At 51.0% G+C, this 21,671-nt stretch overlaps 34 non-coding genes across 34 annotated transcripts; all 34 read right to left on the minus strand.

Moving 5' to 3' along the window:
- Nucleotides 1-17: 17 nt before the first annotated feature.
- TRNAG-GCC (transfer RNA glycine (anticodon GCC)) lies at nucleotides 18-88 on the minus strand. Its single transcript has one exon. It is a non-coding gene; the product is annotated as a tRNA-Gly (tRNA).
- Nucleotides 89-643: 555 nt separating this feature from the next.
- TRNAG-CCC (transfer RNA glycine (anticodon CCC)) lies at nucleotides 644-714 on the minus strand. The gene has a single exon. It is a non-coding gene; the product is annotated as a tRNA-Gly (tRNA).
- A 350-nt stretch (nucleotides 715-1,064) lies between these two features.
- Nucleotides 1,065-1,135, minus strand: TRNAG-GCC (transfer RNA glycine (anticodon GCC)). The gene has a single exon. It is a non-coding gene; the product is annotated as a tRNA-Gly (tRNA).
- A 995-nt stretch (nucleotides 1,136-2,130) lies between these two features.
- On the minus strand, nucleotides 2,131-2,201 carry TRNAG-GCC (transfer RNA glycine (anticodon GCC)). The gene has a single exon. It is a non-coding gene; the product is annotated as a tRNA-Gly (tRNA).
- A 555-nt stretch (nucleotides 2,202-2,756) lies between these two features.
- Nucleotides 2,757-2,827, minus strand: TRNAG-CCC (transfer RNA glycine (anticodon CCC)). The gene has a single exon. It is a non-coding gene; the product is annotated as a tRNA-Gly (tRNA).
- A 350-nt stretch (nucleotides 2,828-3,177) lies between these two features.
- TRNAG-GCC (transfer RNA glycine (anticodon GCC)) lies at nucleotides 3,178-3,248 on the minus strand. Its single transcript has one exon. It is a non-coding gene; the product is annotated as a tRNA-Gly (tRNA).
- Nucleotides 3,249-3,803: 555 nt separating this feature from the next.
- Nucleotides 3,804-3,874, minus strand: TRNAG-CCC (transfer RNA glycine (anticodon CCC)). Its single transcript has one exon. It is a non-coding gene; the product is annotated as a tRNA-Gly (tRNA).
- A 359-nt stretch (nucleotides 3,875-4,233) lies between these two features.
- TRNAG-GCC (transfer RNA glycine (anticodon GCC)) lies at nucleotides 4,234-4,304 on the minus strand. Its single transcript has one exon. It is a non-coding gene; the product is annotated as a tRNA-Gly (tRNA).
- A 555-nt stretch (nucleotides 4,305-4,859) lies between these two features.
- Nucleotides 4,860-4,930, minus strand: TRNAG-CCC (transfer RNA glycine (anticodon CCC)). The gene has a single exon. It is a non-coding gene; the product is annotated as a tRNA-Gly (tRNA).
- Nucleotides 4,931-5,280: 350 nt separating this feature from the next.
- Nucleotides 5,281-5,351, minus strand: TRNAG-GCC (transfer RNA glycine (anticodon GCC)). Its single transcript has one exon. It is a non-coding gene; the product is annotated as a tRNA-Gly (tRNA).
- Nucleotides 5,352-6,972: 1,621 nt separating this feature from the next.
- TRNAG-CCC (transfer RNA glycine (anticodon CCC)) lies at nucleotides 6,973-7,043 on the minus strand. The gene has a single exon. It is a non-coding gene; the product is annotated as a tRNA-Gly (tRNA).
- Nucleotides 7,044-8,019: 976 nt separating this feature from the next.
- On the minus strand, nucleotides 8,020-8,090 carry TRNAG-CCC (transfer RNA glycine (anticodon CCC)). The gene has a single exon. It is a non-coding gene; the product is annotated as a tRNA-Gly (tRNA).
- Nucleotides 8,091-8,449: 359 nt separating this feature from the next.
- On the minus strand, nucleotides 8,450-8,520 carry TRNAG-GCC (transfer RNA glycine (anticodon GCC)). Its single transcript has one exon. It is a non-coding gene; the product is annotated as a tRNA-Gly (tRNA).
- Nucleotides 8,521-9,075: 555 nt separating this feature from the next.
- TRNAG-CCC (transfer RNA glycine (anticodon CCC)) lies at nucleotides 9,076-9,146 on the minus strand. The gene has a single exon. It is a non-coding gene; the product is annotated as a tRNA-Gly (tRNA).
- A 350-nt stretch (nucleotides 9,147-9,496) lies between these two features.
- On the minus strand, nucleotides 9,497-9,567 carry TRNAG-GCC (transfer RNA glycine (anticodon GCC)). The gene has a single exon. It is a non-coding gene; the product is annotated as a tRNA-Gly (tRNA).
- A 565-nt stretch (nucleotides 9,568-10,132) lies between these two features.
- On the minus strand, nucleotides 10,133-10,203 carry TRNAG-CCC (transfer RNA glycine (anticodon CCC)). The gene has a single exon. It is a non-coding gene; the product is annotated as a tRNA-Gly (tRNA).
- A 976-nt stretch (nucleotides 10,204-11,179) lies between these two features.
- Nucleotides 11,180-11,250, minus strand: TRNAG-CCC (transfer RNA glycine (anticodon CCC)). Its single transcript has one exon. It is a non-coding gene; the product is annotated as a tRNA-Gly (tRNA).
- Nucleotides 11,251-11,600: 350 nt separating this feature from the next.
- TRNAG-GCC (transfer RNA glycine (anticodon GCC)) lies at nucleotides 11,601-11,671 on the minus strand. Its single transcript has one exon. It is a non-coding gene; the product is annotated as a tRNA-Gly (tRNA).
- Nucleotides 11,672-12,226: 555 nt separating this feature from the next.
- Nucleotides 12,227-12,297, minus strand: TRNAG-CCC (transfer RNA glycine (anticodon CCC)). Its single transcript has one exon. It is a non-coding gene; the product is annotated as a tRNA-Gly (tRNA).
- A 350-nt stretch (nucleotides 12,298-12,647) lies between these two features.
- On the minus strand, nucleotides 12,648-12,718 carry TRNAG-GCC (transfer RNA glycine (anticodon GCC)). Its single transcript has one exon. It is a non-coding gene; the product is annotated as a tRNA-Gly (tRNA).
- A 555-nt stretch (nucleotides 12,719-13,273) lies between these two features.
- TRNAG-CCC (transfer RNA glycine (anticodon CCC)) lies at nucleotides 13,274-13,344 on the minus strand. The gene has a single exon. It is a non-coding gene; the product is annotated as a tRNA-Gly (tRNA).
- Nucleotides 13,345-13,694: 350 nt separating this feature from the next.
- TRNAG-GCC (transfer RNA glycine (anticodon GCC)) lies at nucleotides 13,695-13,765 on the minus strand. Its single transcript has one exon. It is a non-coding gene; the product is annotated as a tRNA-Gly (tRNA).
- A 555-nt stretch (nucleotides 13,766-14,320) lies between these two features.
- Nucleotides 14,321-14,391, minus strand: TRNAG-CCC (transfer RNA glycine (anticodon CCC)). Its single transcript has one exon. It is a non-coding gene; the product is annotated as a tRNA-Gly (tRNA).
- A 350-nt stretch (nucleotides 14,392-14,741) lies between these two features.
- Nucleotides 14,742-14,812, minus strand: TRNAG-GCC (transfer RNA glycine (anticodon GCC)). Its single transcript has one exon. It is a non-coding gene; the product is annotated as a tRNA-Gly (tRNA).
- A 995-nt stretch (nucleotides 14,813-15,807) lies between these two features.
- Nucleotides 15,808-15,878, minus strand: TRNAG-GCC (transfer RNA glycine (anticodon GCC)). Its single transcript has one exon. It is a non-coding gene; the product is annotated as a tRNA-Gly (tRNA).
- A 555-nt stretch (nucleotides 15,879-16,433) lies between these two features.
- On the minus strand, nucleotides 16,434-16,504 carry TRNAG-CCC (transfer RNA glycine (anticodon CCC)). The gene has a single exon. It is a non-coding gene; the product is annotated as a tRNA-Gly (tRNA).
- Nucleotides 16,505-16,854: 350 nt separating this feature from the next.
- TRNAG-GCC (transfer RNA glycine (anticodon GCC)) lies at nucleotides 16,855-16,925 on the minus strand. The gene has a single exon. It is a non-coding gene; the product is annotated as a tRNA-Gly (tRNA).
- A 555-nt stretch (nucleotides 16,926-17,480) lies between these two features.
- Nucleotides 17,481-17,551, minus strand: TRNAG-CCC (transfer RNA glycine (anticodon CCC)). Its single transcript has one exon. It is a non-coding gene; the product is annotated as a tRNA-Gly (tRNA).
- A 359-nt stretch (nucleotides 17,552-17,910) lies between these two features.
- TRNAG-GCC (transfer RNA glycine (anticodon GCC)) lies at nucleotides 17,911-17,981 on the minus strand. The gene has a single exon. It is a non-coding gene; the product is annotated as a tRNA-Gly (tRNA).
- Nucleotides 17,982-18,536: 555 nt separating this feature from the next.
- Nucleotides 18,537-18,607, minus strand: TRNAG-CCC (transfer RNA glycine (anticodon CCC)). Its single transcript has one exon. It is a non-coding gene; the product is annotated as a tRNA-Gly (tRNA).
- Nucleotides 18,608-18,957: 350 nt separating this feature from the next.
- On the minus strand, nucleotides 18,958-19,028 carry TRNAG-GCC (transfer RNA glycine (anticodon GCC)). Its single transcript has one exon. It is a non-coding gene; the product is annotated as a tRNA-Gly (tRNA).
- Nucleotides 19,029-19,593: 565 nt separating this feature from the next.
- Nucleotides 19,594-19,664, minus strand: TRNAG-CCC (transfer RNA glycine (anticodon CCC)). Its single transcript has one exon. It is a non-coding gene; the product is annotated as a tRNA-Gly (tRNA).
- A 976-nt stretch (nucleotides 19,665-20,640) lies between these two features.
- Nucleotides 20,641-20,711, minus strand: TRNAG-CCC (transfer RNA glycine (anticodon CCC)). Its single transcript has one exon. It is a non-coding gene; the product is annotated as a tRNA-Gly (tRNA).
- A 350-nt stretch (nucleotides 20,712-21,061) lies between these two features.
- On the minus strand, nucleotides 21,062-21,132 carry TRNAG-GCC (transfer RNA glycine (anticodon GCC)). The gene has a single exon. It is a non-coding gene; the product is annotated as a tRNA-Gly (tRNA).
- Between the last annotated feature and the right edge of the window lie 539 nt (nucleotides 21,133-21,671).

Genomic DNA, 21,671 nt, shown 5'->3' on the forward strand with positions numbered 1-21,671 from the left:
CATGTGCAAAACGCTCATGCATTGGCCGGGAATCGAACCCGGGCCTCCCGCGTGGCAGGCGAGAATTCTACCACTGAACCACCAATGCCTTACATGCTGCACACTGGCGCTACAGTGCTCTGGACCATTGCAGCCCAGAGCAGCTGATTTAACAGAGCACTGCAGTGACATGAGGATGGCGCCAGCTCCGGTGGGTGAATGGGAGCTGCGCTGCCCTGGCAGTCCTTCTCACTCACTTGGCCACGAACGGCCAGGTTCTATAGACAGGAAAAGTGGACAGAGGCAAGCACACTGGTAGATGAGGGTGGCCTTTGTATGGGTCGCTACTCTGAGTGCAGTTCCCTGAGCACCGTGCCTCAGGAAAGCCAGACTTCTACTGCAGGACTCAGGGGATATCTTTGCAGCCACACGAGGCTGACACCCTTTCAATCTGGGCTTCTGGGGTCTTCTGGGAATTATTTGCATAATAGAAGGTTTCCCGCCTTAAGTTGAAACTGCAGTTCCATCTTCTGCTAAAAGAGGGCAGCAGAGTGCTTTCTTTGCGCAGAAAACAGACAAGCAATGCAATCATCTTATCTACCGTTTCCATTTTTCTTTTCCCATGCCTTTTAAAATATCAAGAGACACGTCTACAAAAGTGCCATGCATTGGCCGGGAATCGAACCCGGGCCTCCCGCTTGGGAAGCGAGAATTCTACCACTGAACTACCAATGCCTGACAAGCAGCATTACTGCGGTAGAGCGCTTGATTTAACACACCTGCCAGTTCCATGCGAATGGTCACTTGTAAACTCTTCACTTCTGCTGAAAGCCTCATTGAAGGCCTTTGCATACGTGTGAGACTGGCACCTACTCGGGCTGGGCCTCTATGAGCTGTTTGCATAATCTGAGATTGCCCTGCTTCCAGTCAAGGCGCAGCGGCCCCTTCTACTAAAAGGGATCAGCAGAGTGATCGCTAGTAGCAGAAATAAGGCAAGCAAGGCAATCAAGGCTTGTTTTTTTGTTCGGTCTCTTCCTTTTCACGATGCTTCAAAGTCAACGAAAGGTACATGTGCAAAACGCTCATGCATTGGCCGGGAATCGAACCCGGGCCTCCCGCGTGGCAGGCGAGAATTCTACCACTGAACCACCAATGCCTTACATGCTGCACACTGGCGCTACAGTGCTCTGGACCATTGCAGCCCAGAGCAGCTGATTTAACAGAGCACTGCAGTGACATGAGGATGGCGCCAGCTCCGGTGGGTGAATGGGAGCTGCGCTGCCCTGGCAGTCCTTCTCACTCACTTGGCCACGAACGGCCACGAACGGCCAGGTTCTATAGACAGGAAAAGTGGACAGAGGCAAGCACACTGGTAGATGAGGGTGGCCTTTGTATGGGTCGCTACTCTGAGTGCAGTTCCCTGAGCACCGTGCCTCAGGAAAGCCAGACTTCTACTGCAGGACTCAGTGGATATCTTTGCAGCCACACGAGGCTGACACCCTTTCAATCTGGGCTTCTGGGGTCTTCTGGGAATTATTTGCATAATAGAAGGTTTCCCGCCTTAAGTTGAAACTGCAGTTCCATCTTCTGCTAAAAGAGGGCAGCAGAGTGCTTTCTTTGCGCAGAAAACAGAGAAGCAATGCAATCATCTTATCTACCGTTTCCATTTTTCTTTTCCCATGCCTTTTAAAATATCAAGAGACACGTCTACAAAAGTGCCATGCATTGGCCGGGAATCGAACCCGGGCCTCCCGCTTGGGAAGCGAGAATGCTACCACTGAACTACCAATGCTTGACAAGCAGCATTACTGCGGTAGAGCGCTTGATTTAACACACCTGCCAGTTCCATGCGAATGGTCACTCGTAAACTCTTGACTTCTGCTGAAAGCCTCATTGAAGGCCTTTGCAGACGTGTGAGACTGGCACCTACTCGAGCTGGGCCTCTATGAGCTGTTTGCATAATCTGAGATTGCCCTGCTTCCAGTCAAGGCGCAGCGGCCCCTTCTACTAAAAGGGATCAGCAGAGTGATCGCTAGTAGCAGAAATAAGGCAAGCAAGGCAAGCAAGGCAATCAAGGCTTGTTTTTTTGTTTGATCTCTTCCTTTTCACGATGCTTCAAAGTCAACGAAAGGTACATGTGCAAAACGCTCATGCATTGGCCGGGAATCGAACCCGGGCCTCCCGCGTGGCAGGCGAGAATTCTACCACTGAACCACCAATGCCTTACATGCTGCACACTGGCGCTACAGTGCTCTGGACCATTGCAGCCCAGAGCAGCTGATTTAACAGAGCACTGCAGTGACATGAGGATGGCGCCAGCTCCGGTGGGTGAATGGGAGCTGCGCTGCCCTGGCAGTCCTTCTCACTCACTTGGCCACGAACGGCCAGGTTCTATAGACAGGAAAAGTGGACAGAGGCAAGCACACTGGTAGATGAGGGTGGCCTTTGTATGGGTCGCTACTCTGAGTGCAGTTCCCTGAGCACCGTGCCTCAGGAAAGCCAGACTTCTACTGCAGGACTCAGGGGATATCTTTGCAGCCACACGAGGCTGACACCCTTTCAATCTGGGCTTCTGGGGTCTTCTGGGAATTATTTGCATAATAGAAGGTTTCCCGCCTTAAGTTGAAACTGCAGTTCCATCTTCTGCTAAAAGAGGGCAGCAGAGTGCTTTCTTTGCGCAGAAAACAGACAAGCAATGCAATCATCTTATCTACCGTTTCCATTTTTCTTTTCCCATGCCTTTTAAAATATTAAGAGACACGTCTACAAAAGTGCCATGCATTGGCCGGGAATCAAACCCGGGCCTCCCGCTTGGGAAGCGAGAATTCTACCACTGAACTACCAATGCTTGACAAGCAGCATTACTGCGGTAGAGCGCTTGATTTAACACACCTGCCAGTTCCATGCGAATGGTCACTCGTAAACTCTTGACTTCTGCTGAAAGCCTCATTGAAGGCCTTTGCAGACGTGTGAGACTGGCACCTACTCGGGCTGGGCCTCTATGAGCTGTTTGCATAATCTGAGATTGCCCTGCTTCCAGTCAAGGCGCAGCGGCCCCTTCTACTAAAAGGGATCAGCAGAGTGATCGCTAGTAGCAGAAATAAGGCAAGCAAGGCAATCAAGGCTTGTTTTTTTGTTTGATCTCTTCCTTTTCACGATGCTTCAAAGTCAACGAAAGGTACATGTGCAAAACGCTCATGCATTGGCCGGGAATCGAACCCGGGCCTCCCGCGTGGCAGGCGAGAATTCTACCACTGAACCACCAATGCCTTACATGCTGCACACTGGCGCTACAGTGCTCTGGACCATTGCAGCCCAGAGCAGCTGATTTAACAGAGCACTGCAGTGACATGAGGATGGCGCCAGCTCCGGTGGGTGAATGGGAGCTGCGCTGCCCTGGCAGTCCTTCTCACTCACTTGGCCACGAACGGCCAGGTTCTATAGACAGGAAAAGTGGACAGAGGCAAGCACACTGGTAGATGAGGGTGGCCTTTGTATGGGTCGCTACTCTGAGTGCAGTTCCCTGAGCACCGTGCCTCAGGAAAGCCAGACTTCTACTGCAGGACTCAGGGGATATCTTTGCAGCCACACGAGGCTGACACCCTTTCAATCTGGGCTTCTGGGGTCTTCTGGGAATTATTTGCATAATAGAAGGTTTCCCGCCTTAAGTTGAAACTGCAGTTCCATCTTCTGCTAAAAGAGGGCAGCAGAGTGCTTTCTTTGCGCAGAAAACAGACAAGCAATGCAATCATCTTATCTACCGTTTCCATTTTTCTTTTCCCATGCCTTTTAAAATATCAAGAGACACGTCTACAAAAGTGCCATGCATTGGCCGGGAATCGAACCCGGGCCTCCCGCTTGGGAAGCGAGAATTCTACCACTGAACTACCAATGCCTGACAAGCAGCATTACTGCGGTAGAGCGCTTGATTTAACACACCTGCCAGTTCCATGCGAATGGTCACTCGTAAACTCTTGACTTCTGCTGAAAGCCTCATTGAAGGCCTTTGCAGACGTGTGAGACTGGCACCTACTCGAGCTGGGCCTCTATGAGCTGTTTGCATAATCTGAGATTGCCCTGCTTCCAGTCAAGGCGCAGCGGCCCCTTCTACTAAAAGGGATCAGCAGAGTGATCGCTAGTAGCAGAAATAAGGCAAGCAAGGCAAGCAAGGCAATCAAGGCTTGTTTTTTTGTTTGATCTCTTCCTTTTCACGATGCTTCAAAGTCAACGAAAGGTACATGTGCAAAACGCTCATGCATTGGCCGGGAATCGAACCCGGGCCTCCCGCGTGGCAGGCGAGAATTCTACCACTGAACCACCAATGCCTTACATGCTGCACACTGGCGCTACAGTGCTCTGGACCATTGCAGCCCAGAGCAGCTGATTTAACAGAGCACTGCAGTGACATGAGGATGGCGCCAGCTCCGGTGGGTGAATGGGAGCTGCGCTGCCCTGGCAGTCCTTCTCACTCACTTGGCCACGAACGGCCAGGTTCTATAGACAGGAAAAGTGGACAGAGGCAAGCACACTGGTAGATGAGGGTGGCCTTTGTATGGGTCGCTACTCTGAGTGCAGTTCCCTGAGCACCGTGCCTCAGGAAAGCCAGACTTCTACTGCAGGACTCAGGGGATATCTTTGCAGCCACACGAGGCTGACACCCTTTCAATCTGGGCTTCTGGGGTCTTCTGGGAATTATTTGCATAATAGAAGGTTTCCCGCCTTAAGTTGAAACTGCAGTTCCATCTTCTGCTAAAAGAGGGCAGCAGAGTGCTTTCTTTGCGCAGAAAACAGACAAGCAATGCAATCATCTTATCTACCGTTTCCATTTTTCTTTTCCCATGCCTTTTAAAATATCAAGAGACACGTCTACAAAAGTGCCATGCATTGGCCGGGAATCGAACCCGGGCCTCCCGCTTGGGAAGCGAGAATTCTACCACTGAACTACCAATGCCTGACAAGCAGCATTACTGCGGTAGAGCACTTGATTTAACACACCTGCCAGTTCCATGCGAATGGTCACTTGTAAACTCTTCACTTCTGCTGAAAGCCTCATTGAAGGCCTTTGCAGACGTGTGAGACTGGCACCTACTCGGGCTGGGCCTCTATGAGCTGTTTGCATAATCTGAGATTGCCCTGCTTCCAGTCAAGGCGCAGCGGCCCCTTCTACTAAAAGGGATCAGCAGAGTGATCGCTAGTAGCAGAAATAAGGCAAGCAAGGCAATCAAGGCTTGTTTTTTTGTTCGGTCTCTTCCTTTTCACGATGCTTCAAAGTCAACGAAAGGTACATGTGCAAAACGCTCATGCATTGGCCGGGAATCGAACCCGGGCCTCCCGCGTGGCAGGCGAGAATTCTACCACTGAACCACCAATGCCTTACATGCTGCACACTGGCGCTACAGTGCTCTGGACCATTGCAGCCCAGAGCAGCTGATTTAACAGAGCACTGCAGTGACATGAGGATGGCGCCAGCTCCGGTGGGTGAATGGGAGCTGCGCTGCCCTGGCAGTCCTTCTCACTCACTTGGCCACGAACGGCCACGAACGGCCAGGTTCTATAGACAGGAAAAGTGGACAGAGGCAAGCACACTGGTAGATGAGGGTGGCCTTTGTATGGGTCGCTACTCTGAGTGCAGTTCCCTGAGCACCGTGCCTCAGGAAAGCCAGACTTCTACTGCAGGACTCAGTGGATATCTTTGCAGCCACACGAGGCTGACACCCTTTCAATCTGGGCTTCTGGGGTCTTCTGGGAATTATTTGCATAATAGAAGGTTTCCCGCCTTAAGTTGAAACTGCAGTTCCATCTTCTGCTAAAAGAGGGCAGCAGAGTGCTTTCTTTGCGCAGAAAACAGACAAGCAATGCAATCATCTTATCTACCATTTCCATTTTTCTTTTCCCATGCCTTTTAAAATATCAAGAGACACGTCTACAAAAGTGCCATGCATTGGCCGGGAATCGAACCCGGGCCTCCCGCTTGGGAAGCGAGAATGCTACCACTGAACTACCAATGCTTGACAAGCAGCATTACTGCGGTAGAGCGCTTGATTTAACACACCTGCCAGTTCCATGCGAATGGTCACTCGTAAACTCTTGACTTCTGCTGAAAGCCTCATTGAAGGCCTTTGCAGACGTGTGAGACTGGCACCTACTCGAGCTGGGCCTCTATGAGCTGTTTGCATAATCTGAGATTGCCCTGCTTCCAGTCAAGGCGCAGCGGCCCCTTCTACTAAAAGGGATCAGCAGAGTGATCGCTAGTAGCAGAAATAAGGCAAGCAAGGCAAGCAAGGCAATCAAGGCTTGTTTTTTTGTTTGATCTCTTCCTTTTCACGATGCTTCAAAGTCAACGAAAGGTACATGTGCAAAACGCTCATGCATTGGCCGGGAATCGAACCCGGGCCTCCCGCGTGGCAGGTGAGAATTCTACCACTGAACCACCAATGCCTTACATGCTGCACACTGGCGCTACAGTGCTCTGGACCATTGCAGCCCAGAGCAGCTGATTTAACAGAGCACTGCAGTGACATGAGGATGGCGCCAGCTCCGGTGGGTGAATGGGAGCTGCGCTGCCCTGGCAGTCCTTCTCACTCACTTGGCCACGAACGGCCAGGTTCTATAGACAGGAAAAGTGGACAGAGGCAAGCACACTGGTAGATGAGGGTGGCCTTTGTATGGGTCGCTACTCTGAGTGCAGTTCCCTGAGCACCGTGCCTCAGGAAAGCCAGACTTCTACTGCAGGACTCAGGGGATATCTTTGCAGCCACACGAGGCTGACACCCTTTCAATCTGGGCTTCTGGGGTCTTCTGGGAATTATTTGCATAATAGAAGGTTTCCCGCCTTAAGTTGAAACTGCAGTTCCATCTTCTGCTAAAAGAGGGCAGCAGAGTGCTTTCTTTGCGCAGAAAACAGACAAGCAATGCAATCATCTTATCTACCGTTTCCATTTTTCTTTTCCCATGCCTTTTAAAATATTAAGAGACACGTCTACAAAAGTGCCATGCATTGGCCGGGAATCAAACCCGGGCCTCCCGCTTGGGAAGCGAGAATTCTACCACTGAACTACCAATGCTTGACAAGCAGCATTACTGCGGTAGAGCGCTTGATTTAACACACCTGCCAGTTCCATGCGAATGGTCACTCGTAAACTCTTGACTTCTGCTGAAAGCCTCATTGAAGGCCTTTGCAGACGTGTGAGACTGGCACCTACTCGGGCTGGGCCTCTATGAGCTGTTTGCATAATCTGAGATTGCCCTGCTTCCAGTCAAGGCGCAGCGGCCCCTTCTACTAAAAGGGATCAGCAGAGTGATCGCTAGTAGCAGAAATAAGGCAAGCAAGGCAATCAAGGCTTGTTTTTTTGTTTGATCTCTTCCTTTTCACGATGCTTCAAAGTCAACGAAAGGTACATGTGCAAAACGCTCATGCATTGGCCAGGAATCGAACCCGGGCCTCCCGCGTGGCAGGCGAGAATTCTACCACTGAACCACCAATGCCTTACATGCTGCACACTGGCGCTACAGTGCTCTGGACCATTGCAGCCCAGAGCAGCTGATTTAACAGAGCACTGCAGTGACATGAGGATGGCGCCAGCTCCGGTGGGTGAATGGGAGCTGCGCTGCCCTGGCAGTCCTTCTCACTCACTTGGCCACGAACGGCCAGGTTCTATAGACAGGAAAAGTGGACAGAGGCAAGCACACTGGTAGATGAGGGTGGCCTTTGTATGGGTCGCTACTCTGAGTGCAGTTCCCTGAGCACCGTGCCTCAGGAAAGCCAGACTTCTACTGCAGGACTCAGGGGATATCTTTGCAGCCACACGAGGCTGACACCCTTTCAATCTGGGCTTCTGGGGTCTTCTGGGAATTATTTGCATAATAGAAGGTTTCCCGCCTTAAGTTGAAACTGCAGTTCCATCTTCTGCTAAAAGAGGGCAGCAGAGTGCTTTCTTTGCGCAGAAAACAGACAAGCAATGCAATCATCTTATCTACCGTTTCCATTTTTCTTTTCCCATGCCTTTTAAAATATCAAGAGACACGTCTACAAAAGTGCCATGCATTGGCCGGGAATCGAACCCGGGCCTCCCGCTTGGGAAGCGAGAATTCTACCACTGAACTACCAATGCCTGACAAGCAGCATTACTGCGGTAGAGCGCTTGATTTAACACACCTGCCAGTTCCATGCGAATGGTCACTCGTAAACTCTTGACTTCTGCTGAAAGCCTCATTGAAGGCCTTTGCAGACGTGTGAGACTGGCACCTACTCGAGCTGGGCCTCTATGAGCTGTTTGCATAATCTGAGATTGCCCTGCTTCCAGTCAAGGCGCAGCGGCCCCTTCTACTAAAAGGGATCAGCAGAGTGATCGCTAGTAGCAGAAATAAGGCAAGCAAGGCAAGCAAGGCAATCAAGGCTTGTTTTTTTGTTTGATCTCTTCCTTTTCACGATGCTTCAAAGTCAACGAAAGGTACATGTGCAAAACGCTCATGCATTGGCCGGGAATCGAACCCGGGCCTCCCGCGTGGCAGGCGAGAATTCTACCACTGAACCACCAATGCCTTACATGCTGCACACTGGCGCTACAGTGCTCTGGACCATTGCAGCCCAGAGCAGCTGATTTAACAGAGCACTGCAGTGACATGAGGATGGCGCCAGCTCCGGTGGGTGAATGGGAGCTGCGCTGCCCTGGCAGTCCTTCTCACTCACTTGGCCACGAACGGCCAGGTTCTATAGACAGGAAAAGTGGACAGAGGCAAGCACACTGGTAGATGAGGGTGGCCTTTGTATGGGTCGCTACTCTGAGTGCAGTTCCCTGAGCACCGTGCCTCAGGAAAGCCAGACTTCTACTGCAGGACTCAGGGGATATCTTTGCAGCCACACGAGGCTGACACCCTTTCAATCTGGGCTTCTGGGGTCTTCTGGGAATTATTTGCATAATAGAAGGTTTCCCGCCTTAAGTTGAAACTGCAGTTCCATCTTCTGCTAAAAGAGGGCAGCAGAGTGCTTTCTTTGCGCAGAAAACAGACAAGCAATGCAATCATCTTATCTACCGTTTCCATTTTTCTTTTCCCATGCCTTTTAAAATATCAAGAGACACGTCTACAAAAGTGCCATGCATTGGCCGGGAATCGAACCCGGGCCTCCCGCTTGGGAAGCGAGAATTCTACCACTGAACTACCAATGCCTGACAAGCAGCATTACTGCGGTAGAGCGCTTGATTTAACACACCTGCCAGTTCCATGCGAATGGTCACTTGTAAACTCTTCACTTCTGCTGAAAGCCTCATTGAAGGCCTTTGCAGACGTGTGAGACTGGCACCTACTCGGGCTGGGCCTCTATGAGCTGTTTGCATAATCTGAGATTGCCCTGCTTCCAGTCAAGGCGCAGCGGCCCCTTCTACTAAAAGGGATCAGCAGAGTGATCGCTAGTAGCAGAAATAAGGCAAGCAAGGCAATCAAGGCTTGTTTTTTTGTTCGGTCTCTTCCTTTTCACGATGCTTCAAAGTCAACGAAAGGTACATGTGCAAAACGCTCATGCATTGGCCGGGAATCGAACCCGGGCCTCCCGCGTGGCAGGCGAGAATTCTACCACTGAACCACCAATGCCTTACATGCTGCACACTGGCGCTACAGTGCTCTGGACCATTGCAGCCCAGAGCAGCTGATTTAACAGAGCACTGCAGTGACATGAGGATGGCGCCAGCTCCGGTGGGTGAATGGGAGCTGCGCTGCCCTGGCAGTCCTTCTCACTCACTTGGCCACGAACGGCCACGAACGGCCAGGTTCTATAGACAGGAAAAGTGGACAGAGGCAAGCACACTGGTAGATGAGGGTGGCCTTTGTATGGGTCGCTACTCTGAGTGCAGTTCCCTGAGCACCGTGCCTCAGGAAAGCCAGACTTCTACTGCAGGACTCAGTGGATATCTTTGCAGCCACACGAGGCTGACACCCTTTCAATCTGGGCTTCTGGGGTCTTCTGGGAATTATTTGCATAATAGAAGGTTTCCCGCCTTAAGTTGAAACTGCAGTTCCATCTTCTGCTAAAAGAGGGCAGCAGAGTGCTTTCTTTGCGCAGAAAACAGACAAGCAATGCAATCATCTTATCTACCATTTCCATTTTTCTTTTCCCATGCCTTTTAAAATATCAAGAGACACGTCTACAAAAGTGCCATGCATTGGCCGGGAATCGAACCCGGGCCTCCCGCTTGGGAAGCGAGAATTCTACCACTGAACTACCAATGCTTGACAAGCAGCATTACTGCGGTAGAGCGCTTGATTTAACACACCTGCCAGTTCCATGCGAATGGTCACTCGTAAACTCTTGACTTCTGCTGAAAGCCTCATTGAAGGCCTTTGCAGACGTGTGAGACTGGCACCTACTCGAGCTGGGCCTCTATGAGCTGTTTGCATAATCTGAGATTGCCCTGCTTCCAGTCAAGGCGCAGCGGCCCCTTCTACTAAAAGGGATCAGCAGAGTGATCGCTAGTAGCAGAAATAAGGCAAGCAAGGCAATCAAGGCTTGTTTTTTTGTTTGATCTCTTCCTTTTCACGATGCTTCAAAGTCAACGAAAGGTACATGTGCAAAACGCTCATGCATTGGCCGGGAATCAAACCCGGGCCTCCCGCGTGGCAGGCGAGAATTCTACCACTGAACCACCAATGCCGTACATGCTGCACACTGGCGCTAGAGTGCTCTGGACCATTGCAGCCCAGAGCAGCTGATTTAACAGAGCACTGCAGTGACATGAGGATGGCGCCAGCTCCGGTGGGTGAATGGGAGCTGCGCTGCCCTGGCAGTCCTTCTCACTCACTTGGCCACGAACGGCCAGGTTCTATAGACAGGAAAAGTGGACAGAGGCAAGCACACTGGTAGATGAGGGTGGCCTTTGTATGGGTCGCTACTCTGAGTGCAGTTCCCTGAGCACCGTGCCTCAGGAAAGCCAGACTTCTACTGCAGGACTCAGGGGATATCTTTGCAGCCACACGAGGCTGACACCCTTTCAATCTGGGCTTCTGGGGTCTTCTGGGAATTATTTGCATAATAGAAGGTTTCCCGCCTTAAGTTGAAACTGCAGTTCCATCTTCTGCTAAAAGAGGGCAGCAGAGTGTTTTCTTTGCGCAGAAAACAGACAAGCAATGCAATCATCTTATCTACCGTTTCCATTTTTCTTTTCCCATGCCTTTTAAAATATCAAGAGACACGTCTACAAAAGTGCCATGCATTGGCCGGGAATCGAACCCGGGCCTCCCGCTTGGGAAGCGAGAATTCTACCACTGAACTACCAATGCTTGACAAGCAGCATTACTGCGGTAGAGCGCTTGATTTAACACACCTGCCAGTTCCATGCGAATGGTCACTCGTAAACTCTTGACTTCTGCTGAAAGCCTCATTGAAGGCCTTTGCTGACGTGTGAGACTGGCACCTACTCGAGCTGGGCCTCTATGAGCTGTTTGCATAATCTGAGATTGCCCTGCTTCCAGTCAAGGCGCAGCGGCCCCTTCTACTAAAAGGGATCAGCAGAGTGATCGCTAGTAGCAGAAATAAGGCAAGCAAGGCAATCAAGGCTTGTTTTTTTGTTTGATCTCTTCCTTTTCACGATGCTTCAAAGTCAACGAAAGGTACATGTGCAAAACGCTCATGCATTGGCCGGGAATCGAACCCGGGCCTCCCGCGTGGCAGGCGAGAATTCTACCACTGAACCACCAATGCCTTACATGCTGCACACTGGCGCTACAGTGCTCTGGACCATTGCAGCCCAGAGCAGCTGATTTAACAGAGCACTGCAGTGACATGAGGATGGCGCCAGCTCCGGTGGGTGAATGGGAGCTGCGCTGCCCTGGCAGTCCTTCTCACTCACTTGGCCACGAACGGCCAGGTTCTATAGACAGGAAAAGTGGACAGAGGCAAGCACACTGGTAGATGAGGGTGGCCTTTGTATGGGTCGCTACTCTGAGTGCAGTTCCCTGAGCACCGTGCCTCAGGAAAGCCAGACTTCTACTGCAGGACTCAGGGGATATCTTTGCAGCCACACGAGGCTGACACCCTTTCAATCTGGGCTTCTGGGGTCTTCTGGGAATTATTTGCATAATAGAAGGTTTCCCGCCTTAAGTTGAAACTGCAGTTCCATCTTCTGCTAAAAGAGGGCAGCAGAGTGCTTTCTTTGCGCAGAAAACAGACAAGCAATGCAATCATCTTATCTACCGTTTCCATTTTTCTTTTCCCATGCCTTTTAAAATATCAAGAGACACGTCTACAAAAGTGCCATGCATTGGCCGGGAATCGAACCCGGGCCTCCCGCTTGGGAAGCGAGAATTCTACCACTGAACTACCAATGCTTGACAAGCAGCATTACTGCGGTAGAGCGCTTGATTTAACACACCTGCCAGTTCCATGCGAATGGTCACTCGTAAACTCTTGACTTCTGCTGAAAGCCTCATTGAAGGCCTTTGCAGACGTGTGAGACTGGCACCTACTCGGGCTGGGCCTCTATGAGCTGTTTGCATAATCTGAGATTGCCCTGCTTCCAGTCAAGGCGCAGCGGCCCCTTCTACTAAAAGGGATCAGCAGAGTGATCGCTAGTAGCAGAAATAAGGCAAGCAAGGCAATCAAGGCTTGTTTTTTTGTTTGATCTCTTCCTTTTCACGATGCTTCAAAGTCAACGAAAGGTACATGTGCAAAACGCTCATGCATTGGCCGGGAATCGAACCCGGGCCTCCCGCGTGGCAGGCGAGAATTCTACCACTGAACCACCAATGCCTTACATGCTGCACACTGGCGCTACAGTGCTCTGGACCATTGCAGCCCAGAGCAGCTGATTTAACAGAGCACTGCAGTGACATGAGGATGGCGCCAGCTCCGGTGGGTGAATGGGAGCTGCGCTGCCCTGGCAGTCCTTCTCACTCACTTGGCCACGAACGGCCAGGTTCTATAGACAGGAAAAGTGGACAGAGGCAAGCACACTGGTAGATGAGGGTGGCCTTTGTATGGGTCGCTACTCTGAGTGCAGTTCCCTGAGCACCGTGCCTCAGGAAAGCCAGACTTCTACTGCAGGACTCAGGGGATATCTTTGCAGCCACACGAGGCTGACACCCTTTCAATCTGGGCTTCTGGGGTCTTCTGGGAATTATTTGCATAATAGAAGGTTTCCCGCCTTAAGTTGAAACTGCAGTTCCATCTTCTGCTAAAAGAGGGCAGCAGAGTGCTTTCTTTGCGCAGAAAACAGACAAGCAATGCAATCATCTTATCTACCGTTTCCATTTTTCTTTTCCCATGCCTTTTAAAATATCAAGAGACACGTCTACAAAAGTGCCATGCATTGGCCGGGAATCGAACCCAGGCCTCCCGCTTGGGAAGCGAGAATTCTACCACTGAACTACCAATGCTTGACAAGCAGCATTACTGCGGTAGAGCGCTTGATTTAACACACCTGCCAGTTCCATGCGAATGGTCACTCGTAAACTCTTGACTTCTGCTGAAAGCCTCATTGAAGGCCTTTGCAGACGTGTGAGACTGGCACCTACTCGAGCTGGGCCTCTATGAGCTGTTTGCATAATCTGAGATTGCCCTGCTTCCAGTCAAGGCGCAGCGGCCCCTTCTACTAAAAGGGATCAGCAGAGTGATCGCTAGTAGCAGAAATAAGGCAAGCAAGGCAATCAAGGCTTGTTTTTTTGTTTGATCTCTTCCTTTTCACGATGCTTCAAAGTCAACGAAAGGTACATGTGCAAAACGCTCATGCATTGGCCGGGAATCGAACCCGGGCCTCCCGCGTGGCAGGCGAGAATTCTACCACTGAACCACCAATGCCTTACATGCTGCACACTGGCGCTACAGTGCTCTGGACCATTGCAGCCCAGAGCAGCTGATTTAACAGAGCACTGCAGTGACATGAGGATGGCGCCAGCTCCGGTGGGTGAATGGGAGCTGCGCTGCCCTGGCAGTCCTTCTCACTCACTTGGCCACGAACGGCCAGGTTCTATAGACAGGAAAAGTGGACAGAGGCAAGCACACTGGTAGATGAGGGTGGCCTTTGTATGGGTCGCTACTCTGAGTGCAGTTCCCTGAGCACCGTGCCTCAGGAAAGCCAGACTTCTACTGCAGGACTCAGGGGATATCTTTGCAGCCACACGAGGCTGACACCCTTTCAATCTGGGCTTCTGGGGTCTTCTGGGAATTATTTGCATAATAGAAGGTTTCCCGCCTTAAGTTGAAACTGCAGTTCCATCTTCTGCTAAAAGAGGGCAGCAGAGTGCTTTCTTTGCGCAGAAAACAGACAAGCAATGCAATCATCTTATCTACCGTTTCCATTTTTCTTTTCCCATGCCTTTTAAAATATCAAGAGACACGTCTACAAAAGTGCCATGCATTGGCCGGGAATCGAACCCGGGCCTCCCGCTTGGGAAGCGAGAATTCTACCACTGAACTACCAATGCCTGACAAGCAGCATTACTGCGGTAGAGCGCTTGATTTAACACACCTGCCAGTTCCATGCGAATGGTCACTTGTAAACTCTTCACTTCTGCTGAAAGCCTCATTGAAGGCCTTTGCAGACGTGTGAGACTGGCACCTACTCGGGCTGGGCCTCTATGAGCTGTTTGCATAATCTGAGATTGCCCTGCTTCCAGTCAAGGCGCAGCGGCCCCTTCTACTAAAAGGGATCAGCAGAGTGATCGCTAGTAGCAGAAATAAGGCAAGCAAGGCAATCAAGGCTTGTTTTTTTGTTCGGTCTCTTCCTTTTCACGATGCTTCAAAGTCAACGAAAGGTACATGTGCAAAACGCTCATGCATTGGCCGGGAATCGAACCCGGGCCTCCCGCGTGGCAGGCGAGAATTCTACCACTGAACCACCAATGCCTTACATGCTGCACACTGGCGCTACAGTGCTCTGGACCATTGCAGCCCAGAGCAGCTGATTTAACAGAGCACTGCAGTGACATGAGGATGGCGCCAGCTCCGGTGGGTGAATGGGAGCTGCGCTGCCCTGGCAGTCCTTCTCACTCACTTGGCCACGAACGGCCACGAACGGCCAGGTTCTATAGACAGGAAAAGTGGACAGAGGCAAGCACACTGGTAGATGAGGGTGGCCTTTGTATGGGTCGCTACTCTGAGTGCAGTTCCCTGAGCACCGTGCCTCAGGAAAGCCAGACTTCTACTGCAGGACTCAGTGGATATCTTTGCAGCCACACGAGGCTGACACCCTTTCAATCTGGGCTTCTGGGGTCTTCTGGGAATTATTTGCATAATAGAAGGTTTCCCGCCTTAAGTTGAAACTGCAGTTCCATCTTCTGCTAAAAGAGGGCAGCAGAGTGCTTTCTTTGCGCAGAAAACAGAGAAGCAATGCAATCATCTTATCTACCGTTTCCATTTTTCTTTTCCCATGCCTTTTAAAATATCAAGAGACACGTCTACAAAAGTGCCATGCATTGGCCGGGAATCGAACCCGGGCCTCCCGCTTGGGAAGCGAGAATGCTACCACTGAACTACCAATGCTTGACAAGCAGCATTACTGCGGTAGAGCGCTTGATTTAACACACCTGCCAGTTCCATGCGAATGGTCACTCGTAAACTCTTGACTTCTGCTGAAAGCCTCATTGAAGGCCTTTGCAGACGTGTGAGACTGGCACCTACTCGAGCTGGGCCTCTATGAGCTGTTTGCATAATCTGAGATTGCCCTGCTTCCAGTCAAGGCGCAGCGGCCCCTTCTACTAAAAGGGATCAGCAGAGTGATCGCTAGTAGCAGAAATAAGGCAAGCAAGGCAAGCAAGGCAATCAAGGCTTGTTTTTTTGTTTGATCTCTTCCTTTTCACGATGCTTCAAAGTCAACGAAAGGTACATGTGCAAAACGCTCATGCATTGGCCGGGAATCGAACCCGGGCCTCCCGCGTGGCAGGCGAGAATTCTACCACTGAACCACCAATGCCTTACATGCTGCACACTGGCGCTACAGTGCTCTGGACCATTGCAGCCCAGAGCAGCTGATTTAACAGAGCACTGCAGTGACATGAGGATGGCGCCAGCTCCGGTGGGTGAATGGGAGCTGCGCTGCCCTGGCAGTCCTTCTCACTCACTTGGCCACGAACGGCCAGGTTCTATAGACAGGAAAAGTGGACAGAGGCAAGCACACTGGTAGATGAGGGTGGCCTTTGTATGGGTCGCTACTCTGAGTGCAGTTCCCTGAGCACCGTGCCTCAGGAAAGCCAGACTTCTACTGCAGGACTCAGGGGATATCTTTGCAGCCACACGAGGCTGACACCCTTTCAATCTGGGCTTCTGGGGTCTTCTGGGAATTATTTGCATAATAGAAGGTTTCCCGCCTTAAGTTGAAACTGCAGTTCCATCTTCTGCTAAAAGAGGGCAGCAGAGTGCTTTCTTTGCGCAGAAAACAGACAAGCAATGCAATCATCTTATCTACCGTTTCCATTTTTCTTTTCCCATGCCTTTTAAAATATTAAGAGACACGTCTACAAAAGTGCCATGCATTGGCCGGGAATCAAACCCGGGCCTCCCGCTTGGGAAGCGAGAATTCTACCACTGAACTACCAATGCTTGACAAGCAGCATTACTGCGGTAGAGCGCTTGATTTAACACACCTGCCAGTTCCATGCGAATGGTCACTCGTAAACTCTTGACTTCTGCTGAAAGCCTCATTGAAGGCCTTTGCAGACGTGTGAGACTGGCACCTACTCGGGCTGGGCCTCTATGAGCTGTTTGCATAATCTGAGATTGCCCTGCTTCCAGTCAAGGCGCAGCGGCCCCTTCTACTAAAAGGGATCAGCAGAGTGATCGCTAGTAGCAGAAATAAGGCAAGCAAGGCAATCAAGGCTTGTTTTTTTGTTTGATCTCTTCCTTTTCACGATGCTTCAAAGTCAACGAAAGGTACATGTGCAAAACGCTCATGCATTGGCCGGGAATCGAACCCGGGCCTCCCGCGTGGCAGGCGAGAATTCTACCACTGAACCACCAATGCCTTACATGCTGCACACTGGCGCTACAGTGCTCTGGACCATTGCAGCCCAGAGCAGCTGATTTAACAGAGCACTGCAGTGACATGAGGATGGCGCCAGCTCCGGTGGGTGAATGGGAGCTGCGCTGCCCTGGCAGTCCTTCTCACTCACTTGGCCACGAACGGCCAGGTTCTATAGACAGGTAAAGTGGACAGAGGCAAGCACACTGGTAGATGAGGGTGGCCTTTGTATGGGTCGCTACTCTGAGTGCAGTTCCCTGAGCACCGTGCCTCAGGAAAGCCAGACTTCTACTGCAGGACTCAGGGGATATCTTTGCAGCCACACGAGGCTGACACCCTTTCAATCTGGGCTTCTGGGGTCTTCTGGGAATTATTTGCATAATAGAAGGTTTCCCGCCTTAAGTTGAAACTGCAGTTCCATCTTCTGCTAAAAGAGGGCAGCAGAGTGCTTTCTTTGCGCAGAAAACAGACAAGCAATGCAATCATCTTATCTACCGTTTCCATTTTTCTTTTCCCATGCCTTTTAAAATATCAAGAGACACGTCTACAAAAGTGCCATGCATTGGCCGGGAATCGAACCCGGGCCTCCCGCTTGGGAAGCGAGAATTCTACCACTGAACTACCAATGCCTGACAAGCAGCATTACTGCGGTAGAGCGCTTGATTTAACACACCTGCCAGTTCCATGCGAATGGTCACTCGTAAACTCTTGACTTCTGCTGAAAGCCTCATTGAAGGCCTTTGCAGACGTGTGAGACTGGCACCTACTCGAGCTGGGCCTCTATGAGCTGTTTGCATAATCTGAGATTGCCCTGCTTCCAGTCAAGGCGCAGCGGCCCCTTCTACTAAAAGGGATCAGCAGAGTGATCGCTAGTAGCAGAAATAAGGCAAGCAAGGCAAGCAAGGCAATCAAGGCTTGTTTTTTTGTTTGATCTCTTCCTTTTCACGATGCTTCAAAGTCAACGAAAGGTACATGTGCAAAACGCTCATGCATTGGCCGGGAATCGAACCCGGGCCTCCCGCGTGGCAGGCGAGAATTCTACCACTGAACCACCAATGCCTTACATGCTGCACACTGGCGCTACAGTGCTCTGGACCATTGCAGCCCAGAGCAGCTGATTTAACAGAGCACTGCAGTGACATGAGGATGGCGCCAGCTCCGGTGGGTGAATGGGAGCTGCGCTGCCCTGGCAGTCCTTCTCACTCACTTGGCCACGAACGGCCAGGTTCTATAGACAGGAAAAGTGGACAGAGGCAAGCACACTGGTAGATGAGGGTGGCCTTTGTATGGGTCGCTACTCTGAGTGCAGTTCCCTGAGCACCGTGCCTCAGGAAAGCCAGACTTCTACTGCAGGACTCAGGGGATATCTTTGCAGCCACACGAGGCTGACACCCTTTCAATCTGGGCTTCTGGGGTCTTCTGGGAATTATTTGCATAATAGAAGGTTTCCCGCCTTAAGTTGAAACTGCAGTTCCATCTTCTGCTAAAAGAGGGCAGCAGAGTGCTTTCTTTGCGCAGAAAACAGACAAGCAATGCAATCATCTTATCTACCGTTTCCATTTTTCTTTTCCCATGCCTTTTAAAATATCAAGAGACACGTCTACAAAAGTGCCATGCATTGGCCGGGAATCGAACCCGGGCCTCCCGCTTGGGAAGCGAGAATTCTACCACTGAACTACCAATGCCTGACAAGCAGCATTACTGCGGTAGAGCGCTTGATTTAACACACCTGCCAGTTCCATGCGAATGGTCACTTGTAAACTCTTCACTTCTGCTGAAAGCCTCATTGAAGGCCTTTGCAGACGTGTGAGACTGGCACCTACTCGGGCTGGGCCTCTATGAGCTGTTTGCATAATCTGAGATTGCCCTGCTTCCAGTCAAGGCGCAGCGGCCCCTTCTACTAAAAGGGATCAGCAGAGTGATCGCTAGTAGCAGAAATAAGGCAAGCAAGGCAATCAAGGCTTGTTTTTTTGTTCGGTCTCTTCCTTTTCACGATGCTTCAAAGTCAACGAAAGGTACATGTGCAAAACGCTCATGCATTGGCCGGGAATCGAACCCGGGCCTCCCGCGTGGCAGGCGAGAATTCTACCACTGAACCACCAATGCCTTACATGCTGCACACTGGCGCTACAGTGCTCTGGACCATTGCAGCCCAGAGCAGCTGATTTAACAGAGCACTGCAGTGACATGAGGATGGCGCCAGCTCCGGTGGGTGAATGGGAGCTGCGCTGCCCTGGCAGTCCTTCTCACTCACTTGGCCACGAACGGCCACGAACGGCCAGGTTCTATAGACAGGAAAAGTGGACAGAGGCAAGCACACTGGTAGATGAGGGTGGCCTTTGTATGGGTCGCTACTCTGAGTGCAGTTCCCTGAGCACCGTGCCTCAGGAAAGCCAGACTTCTACTGCAGGACTCAGTGGATATCTTTGCAGCCACACGAGGCTGACACCCTTTCAATCTGGGCTTCTGGGGTCTTCTGGGAATTATTTGCATAATAGAAGGTTTCCCGCCTTAAGTTGAAACTGCAGTTCCATCTTCTGCTAAAAGAGGGCAGCAGAGTGCTTTCTTTGCGCAGAAAACAGACAAGCAATGCAATCATCTTATCTACCATTTCCATTTTTCTTTTCCCATGCCTTTTAAAATATCAAGAGACACGTCTACAAAAGTGCCATGCATTGGCCGGGAATCGAACCCGGGCCTCCCGTTTGGGAAGCGAGAATTCTACCACTGAACTACCAATGCTTGACAAGCAGCATTACTGCGGTAGAGCGCTTGATTTAACACACCTGCCAGTTCCATGCGAATGGTCACTCGTAAACTCTTGACTTCTGCTGAAAGCCTCATTGAAGGCCTTTGCAGACGTGTGAGACTGGCACCTACTCGAGCTGGGCCTCTATGAGCTGTTTGCATAATCTGAGATTGCCCTGCTTCCAGTCAAGGCGCAGCGGCCCCTTCTACTAAAAGGGATCAGCAGAGTGATCGCTAGTAGCAGAAATAAGGCAAGCAAGGCAATCAAGGCTTGTTTTTTTGTTTGATCTCTTCCTTTTCACGATGCTTCAAAGTCAACGAAAGGTACATGTGCAAAACGCTCATGCATTGGCCGGGAATCAAACCCGGGCCTCCCGCGTGGCAGGCGAGAATTCTACCACTGAACCACCAATGCCGTACATGCTGCACACTGGCGCTAGAGTGCTCTGGACCATTGCAGCCCAGAGCAGCTGATTTAACAGAGCACTGCAGTGACATGAGGATGGCGCCAGCTCCGGTGGGTGAATGGGAGCTGCGCTGCCCTGGCAGTCCTTCTCACTCACTTGGCCACGAACGGCCAGGTTCTATAGACAGGAAAAGTGGACAGAGGCAAGCACACTGGTAGATGAGGGTGGCCTTTGTATGGGTCGCTACTCTGAGTGCAGTTCCCTGAGCACCGTGCCTCAGGAAAGCCAGACTTCTACTGCAGGACTCAGGGGATATCTTTGCAGCCACACGAGGCTGACACCCTTTCAATCTGGGCTTCTGGGGTCTTCTGGGAATTATTTGCATAATAGAAGGTTTCCCGCCTTAAGTTGAAACTGCAGTTCCATCTTCTGCTAAAAGAGGGCAGCAGAGTGTTTTCTTTGCGCAGAAAACAGACAAGCAATGCAATCATCTTATCTACCGTTTCCATTTTTCTTTTCCCATGCCTTTTAAAATATCAAGAGACACGTCTACAAAAGTGCCATGCATTGGCCGGGAATCGAACCCGGGCCTCCCGCTTGGGAAGCGAGAATTCTACCACTGAACTACCAATGCTTGACAAGCAGCATTACTGCGGTAGAGCGCTTGATTTAACACACCTGCCAGTTCCATGCGAATGGTCACTCGTAAACTCTTGACTTCTGCTGAAAGCCTCATTGAAGGCCTTTGCTGACGTGTGAGACTGGCACCTACTCGAGCTGGGCCTCTATGAGCTGTTTGCATAATCTGAGATTGCCCTGCTTCCAGTCAAGGCGCAGCGGCCCCTTCTACTAAAAGGGATCAGCAGAGTGATCGCTAGTAGCAGAAATAAGGCAAGCAAGGCAATCAAGGCTTGTTTTTTTGTTTGATCTCTTCCTTTTCACGATGCTTCAAAGTCAACGAAAGGTACATGTGCAAAACGCTCATGCATTGGCCGGGAATCGAACCCGGGCCTCCCGCGTGGCAGGCGAGAATTCTACCACTGAACCACCAATGCCTTACATGCTGCACACTGGCGCTACAGTGCTCTGGACCATTGCAGCCCAGAGCAGCTGATTTAACAGAGCACTGCAGTGACATGAGGATGGCGCCAGCTCCGGTGGGTGAATGGGAGCTGCGCTGCCCTGGCAGTCCTTCTCACTCACTTGGCCACGAACGGCCAGGTTCTATAGACAGGAAAAGTGGACAGAGGCAAGCACACTGGTAGATGAGGGTGGCCTTTGTATGGGTCGCTACTCTGAGTGCAGTTCCCTGAGCACCGTGCCTCAGGAAAGCCAGACTTCTACTGCAGGACTCAGGGGATATCTTTGCAGCCACACGAGGCTGACACCCTTTCAATCTGGGCTTCTGGGGTCTTCTGGGAATTATTTGCATAATAGAAGGTTTCCCGCCTTAAGTTGAAACTGCAGTTCCATCTTCTGCTAAAAGAGGGCAGCAGAGTGCTTTCTTTGCGCAGAAAACAGACAAGCAATGCAATCATCTTATCTACCGTTTCCATTTTTCTTTTCCCATGCCTTTTAAAATATCAAGAGACAC

The sequence above is a fragment of the Ambystoma mexicanum genome, chromosome 1p (genome assembly GCF_040938575.1).
Source record: "Ambystoma mexicanum isolate Mex_15411 chromosome 1p, UKY_AmexF1_1, whole genome shotgun sequence".
In the NCBI taxonomy this organism is placed as follows: domain Eukaryota; kingdom Metazoa; phylum Chordata; class Amphibia; order Caudata; family Ambystomatidae; genus Ambystoma; species Ambystoma mexicanum.